This window comes from Poecilia reticulata, chromosome 22, assembly GCF_904066995.2.
Source record: "Poecilia reticulata chromosome 22, P_reticulata-male-v2, whole genome shotgun sequence".
Lineage (NCBI taxonomy): Eukaryota > Metazoa > Chordata > Actinopteri > Cyprinodontiformes > Poeciliidae > Poecilia > Poecilia reticulata.
This window is the reverse complement of record NC_088851.1, coordinates 2,275,605-2,282,553: the sequence shown is the minus strand read 5'-3', so window position 1 is coordinate 2,282,553 and position 6,949 is coordinate 2,275,605.

The window sequence follows — 6,949 nt, the reverse complement described above, 5'->3', positions numbered from 1 at the left end:
ACCAAATATTGCACTGGATTACTGTCCGGAGTTGGATAAGGATCGATCTCAGTGAGTTTGGTGCAGCTGGACTCACAATTGTGGAATTAACAGCCAAACGTATGGACACGGCGTTACAGGTAAACTTGCCACGCCGCCACGCCCACTTGCTTCCTCCAAAACAAACAGCGTTGGAAACCATAACACACCAACATGTCTTCTGTTTGTGGACACAGTTTCATGTTGATTAGGTTAAAGAGGTCAGATAGGGACCGATCAAAATAAAACATGACACTTCCTGTTCTAAGGGGGCGTGGCTTATGTGATCTCAAAATTTCACAATTGGGTCTTGTAGGGCATCCAAAGGTGATCACACACAGAAAGGTTGGTGGCTCTGTGAGTTTCTTTGTAGGAGATATAACTGTTTATTATTTTATGGTGAGTCAGTGAACTTTGACCCCTAGTATCACCCCTTCAGCATGCACGAAAACTCACCGTTTTGATAACTTTTAATCGGGCATGCCTTCTGAACCAACTGACCAAGTTTGAAGCCGATCCATCAAAAGCCCTAGGAGGAGTTCGATCAAATGCGAAGGCTATAAACGGCCAAAATGGGGTGAAATTTGGAAATTCAATCCAAAATGGCCGACTTCCTGTTTGACATACACTATGAGAACAATTATAAATTCTGAGTGGCTTGGGGAGTTCTACAAGTGTACCAAATTTCAAGTCTCTACAATAAAGTAAGTGAATAGGAAAGGGTCTTTTGAAAATTTCTAGGGGGCGCTGTTGAGCCATTTTTTTTGCGATTTTTGCGCGGACCTTAAAATACGTAAATTTTTCACAGTCTCTATGGGCCTACCAATTTTGGTGAGTTTTTGAATATGTTAAAGCCCCCAAAAAGGCAATTCATTTGACAGAAGAAAAATAAAAAAAAAAAAAAAAAAAAAAAAAAAAAATAATTAAAGCTCCGCGGAGCCTCAAGCGGCCCGAGCAGCCAAGCGCCGCTCCGGCCTATAGCCACCGCGGGGGACCCAGCACCGCCGCCCGCCTTCCACCGCATACCCTTTCGCACAGTTGAGGCGCGCGTCCGCCAGGCACTTCGCACCGTTCACTTCGGCATGGTTCCCTGGCGACACACCACAAATTTTGTGCAGATCGGTCGATGTAGAGAGGAGATATTGGTGATGGGATAACTTAGGGGGCGCTGCAGAGTAAAGTCACAATTCAAACCTGATGGGCTCTTTAACATTGAAAACAGCTCAAGCGTATCCAGTTAGGTGCCAATCGGAAGATGCGTGTGTGATTAAGAGACAGTTGTATGCATATGGCGAAGGACAGACAGTTTTCCACGTCCCCATGAGTCAGAGTTCATCCTCACAGTTCATCATCAGCTCATATTATGTCAGGTGGTAGAAGATTAATTCCATATGTATAACTCAGTAAAAATAAGACATGCAGTAGAAAAAAACAACTGAATTCCTGTTAAAAGTGGGCGGAGCTAAGGTTACGTCATCATCTGACCATGAGAATGTAATGAGGGTTGGTCAGCAGTGAGACATAGGAAGTCTGAAGCAGCTGTGACCTTGTATGTGGAAGTTATTTCACTTTGATGTTTTATGGCGAATAGTCAAAGTTTGGCACTTAGCCACGCCCACATGCTTTGACATACAAAAATTCCTGTGATAACTTTAGACGTTTAATGTCTGAACTCTCTGCTGACTGAGTTTGAAGTCTGTATGTCAAACGCTGTAGGAGGAGTTCGAACAAATATGATGTCACTGAAAAACAGCCAATGGCGGCTTTCATCCAAAATGGCCGACTTCCTGTTGGGTGTGGACCATGGCTCCAAGAGACTTTTTTGTAAGTCTTGACAATATACACAAGTGTACCAAGTTTCATAATTATATGTTAAATAATGGCTTGGGGCTGATTATTTAAAATCCTCAAGGGGGCGCTGTTGAGACATTAGGCCATGCCCACAAAAACTCACACTGGATTCCTGTCGAGGGGCCCACAAGGATCAAACCTAGTGAGTTTGGTGCAGCTGGGCTTTAAACTGTGGAATTCAAGGACAAACGTAAGGAGACGGCGTTAAAGGTCACTTCGCCACGCCACCACGCCCACCTGCTGCATCCAAACCAAACGGGGTTGGGCACCCTGACACACCAACATGTCTTCTGTCTGTGGACACAGTTTCATGTTGATTAGGTGAAAGGGGTCAGATAGTGAATGTTCGCAGTAAAACATGACACTTCCTGTTCTAAGGGGGCGTGGCTTAGCTAATCTCAAAATTTCACAACAGGGTGTCGTAGGTCATCCAAAGGTGATCACACACAGAAAGTTTGGTGGCTCTGTGAGTTTATTTGTAGGAGATATAACAGTTTATTAGATTCTGGTGAGTCGGTGAACTTTGACCCCTGGTACGACCCCTTCAGCATGTTCGAAAACTCACGAATTTGATAACTTTGAATCGGCCATGCCTTATGAACAATCTGACCGAGTTTGAAGCCGATCGATAAAAATCCCTAGGAGGAGTTCGATCAAATGCGACGTCTGTAAACGGCCAAAATGGGCTCAAAATCGGAACTTCAATCCAAATGGCCGACTTCATAGGACAGATGCACTATGACATTAATTGTAAATTCAGAGTGTCTTGGGGAGATCTACAACTGTACCGAATTTCAAGTCTCTACGATAAAGTAAGTGAATAGAAAAGGTCTTTTGAAAGTATCTAGGGGCGCCCTTGAGCCGTTTCTTGTGCGATTTTTGCGAGGACCTTAAAATACGTAAATTTCACCGGGCTCTATGCGGCCGCCAAGTTTGGTGAGTTTTTGAATATGATAAAGCCCCCAAAAAGCCAATTTATTTACGGAAGAATAAGAATAATAATTACAGCACGAAAACAATAGGCCTTCGCAGCGCTTAGCTGCTCGGCCTAATTAAAGCTCCGCGGAGCATCGAGCGGCCCGAGCAGCCAAGCGCCGCTCGGCCTATAGCCACCGCATGGTTCCAGCACCGCCTTCCCACAGCCACCGCCGATGCTCTGACGGAGCAGCCGAACCGACCCTCCTTGAATTACTCAGTGTGTCATGTTTGGCATTGCTCACAGACAATGCACAAAATACGTTGCAGATTGGCTGCAGCAAGTAGATCAGGGTCACCAACCTTTTTGAAACTGAGAGCTACTTCATGGGTACTGAGTCATACAATGGGCTACCAGTTTGCCACTCTCTTCTGAAATAACAAATTTACTCAGTTTGCCGTTAGTTATATATTATCAATAATGATTAATGATACTTATCCATGAGAATACTCATCCATGAGAAGCACTGATCACGTTAATTATCTCACAATAATTAGCAATGAAAACAAGGTGGGAAACAAATATCAATATTCAGCACTTTATCTCTTTTAATCTCAGTAATTGGGTGATTCTTTTTTGCGGCAAAATTTCGGCCTCAGGATTTTTGAAAAAAAAGTATTTTAAGTTGTGAATATTTTGTTACAACACTGACATGTTTAACAATAAGAAATTAATAATGGGCAAGCACAGGATTGGATAAATTAATTATTACATGTGGGGTTTTCCACCATTGTCTCTGAATGTGTTCCACCCTTTTATGAACATTTACATATGGACCACAAATAGTTAAACATTTAAATTGAAAAAATAATGAATTTTTCTTAGAAAGAGTGTGTCCTTTTTACTATATGTTTTTTATTGAAATTGTCACACATCATGAAGTTACAAATCATTTATGACTGTATTGTAAAGAAAACCCTGTTTTTTTTACTCATTATTACTGACATCATAGAATATATTGGTAATTTCAAAAACTTAGACCAATATTTGAAATTATTGGTCTTCAACTCCCAACATGGCTCAGAAAAATCCACAGTACTTAATGTTTCTGTAACAATATTTAATAAAAACATGTGTGGAATGGAACATAACATGGTGGATTGTCCCATAACAGGGTGGAAAATAAAAGTATTTGATTCTAAAATCTGATGATTTTCATTATTAGTTGAAGGATTCCTAACAGGGTGGAACTTTAAGCTTTACATATACAGGTTTAACATATTTAAGATAAGAAAAAGTACAGAGACGGTGATTGTTGAAGCTCACTTTGTTTTCCATGGTTGAACTCACATCAAAACCAATTGATGTCACTTACATTAAATGGTTTTTAAGGAATTTAGACTTTTTGAATGCAGAAATGAAACATCCTAACAGGGTGGAAAGTTAGTACTGGCACATGTATAAGATGAAGAAATATCAAATGAGAAAATGGTTTCAGTAGATTAAATTGCATATTAAAATAAGGTGTACTCCAGTCAATCAACTTATTGAAGAAAAACATAAATATAAATATATTTTATAGTTTAAATGTCATGAGGAAGTCTATTACGCTGCACTGGTCAAACATGAAATTGAACATGTTCGTCAACAAAAGGTGTGTAAAGAACAAAATATTTGAAAGGCATTTCGTTTATATTTGAATAATGACAAACATCTAAATGTATAATTAAAATACTTTGTTGTAAATATTTGGCACATTTTACAAAAATTAATAGTAAGCAAAACATGGGGACATGGAATGTTGCCACAAAACAATCACCCAACTGTTACATTTTAGATAACCACTTACATCTCTACATTTCATAGGAAAAATATCCAATTTTCACTAGCCACTCAAACAATTTTTTCAACAAATCATGAACTATGTTGCACCATGCTTCAAAAAGTTATCATTATGTAATGTTAAAGAAAAATCAACTTACATATTTTTAAAAAATCTTGTCACATTTTGAACTCATGACCAAATCTGCTGCATTTTTAATAAAATGTAACTGTTATATGTCATGAACACACTTTTAATTGAACACAAGCTAGCTAACCTTCAACAGAATAACAAACCTTTAATGACTAAATCTAACATTATGCTTTTTAAATTTACTGAATAAACATTTTCACAATCTTTCCTAACAATCTTTCCACTGTCCAACGGCGCAACAAGTAACCAAGCAGAAGGAGCATCGTGACTGTTTTTATCCTCACTCCCACTGCAATGTTTGCCATTATATAGGAGACGAAATCAATTAGCAATGAGCATGCTATGTGTTCATACGTTCAACTTTTACTTATTCAGCGATTAAATAAATGTGTGTGTGTGTATATATATATATATATATATATATATATATATATACACACACACACACATTTATTAATATCTGATATATATACAGATATTATATATATATATAATATATATATATATATATATATATATATATATTATATATATATATATATATAAACAAATAAGGGCTCTAAGTGAGGCTTCAGTCCTTAGGAATTAGTAAAGATCCGTCCAGAAGAATCAGATCGTTCCTGAATGTTATATCACTATATTGCAGACTTTGGTCACAGCGTTGTCCCATATATGCGACACCTCAGTCAACACCGTATAATCAGCGCATAGTGACAACTTTTTTAATCAGATGCAACATGTGTGTCTGTACAGCTAGCTTAGCTAGCATCACGTCCACAGATATTACCTTTCTTAAGCTATCCTTCCAAGTGACGCTAAAAGTTGGACGAAGTCCCGCCGTCTGTGAAAGCGAAGCGCTGCTGATTTTACATGTCGCCAGTTATTTTGATTTATGCAGCGCTTTTATATTACTGATGATTAGGCAGCTTCACCCGCTCAGAGGAAACCACTGCGCATGTCGTGGAGCTCCGCGTGCGAGTAAAGGTGGAGCCGATGGGTAACAACAGACCTACGTCACGTTATTGCTGGGATTTACGGCGCACCTTAAATCCCTTAACTTCACATTTAATGGAAGAAAGAGCAACGCGACTTGGATGTAACGAGTAACGAACAGTTTGTAGAAATGTAGTGAAGTAGAAAGTACAGATACTTACTGTAAATGTAGTGGAGTAAAAGTAGAAAGAACCCATTATTAAATCTGCTTAAAGTACAGAAAACGAAACTCTACTTAAGTACAGTACTTCCCACCACTGTTTACAGCAGCGCTCCCTGCTGCAGTCTGCAACATCTCATGCAGATTAGCCAATGTAGAGAGGAGATATAGCTATTTGATTAACCGAAGGGGGGAAGTGGAGTCAAGTTATAGTCTAATGCTATTGGGGTCTTTAGAGGTTCACTGAAGTCAGCCATAAATATCTGGTGGAAATCACATGAAGCCTGGTTGATTTAGAGACGATCGTAGACATGGCTGGTATTGCTATTTGCTAATAAGGCACGCCCACATGCTTCAGCTAGCAGCCGAAGCATGTGGCTTCGGCTGCTAGCTGAAGCCACATGTTTCAGCTAGCATGTGCTGAAGAATGCTAGCTGAAGCCACATGCTTCAGCACGCTTCAGCTGAAGCACACTTGAAATCAGCAGTTGGAAACGGGGGGTGACATCACCATTAGAGATGGGGTTTTTTTTACTCAATAAAAAACTGAGTCTTTTACACAGACTCAGTTTGTGTTTTACACAAAATTAGTCTGTGTAAAACACAGACTCAAAACTGAGTCTGTGTAAAACTGTTTTACACAGAGTTGATCATCATGTCATTTTATATCAATTTGCACAGCATTGAACCCATTTGAGTCAGAGTAAATGTAAGACTACAGAGATGGTGACAGTTGAAGCTCACTTTGCTTTCCATGGTTGAATTCACATCAAAATCAATTGATGTCACATACAATGGATTTTGTGGAATTTTAGACTTTTTGAAGGCAGAAATGAAACATCATAACAGGGTGGAAAGTTAGTACTGGGACATGTATAATATGAAGAAAATATCAAATGTGAAAATAGTTTCAGTAGATTAAATTACATATTAAAATAAGGTGTAGTCCAGTCAATCAGCTTGTTGAAGAAAAACATAAATATAAATATATTTTATAGTTTAAATGTCATGAGGAAGTCTATTACGCTGCACTGGGA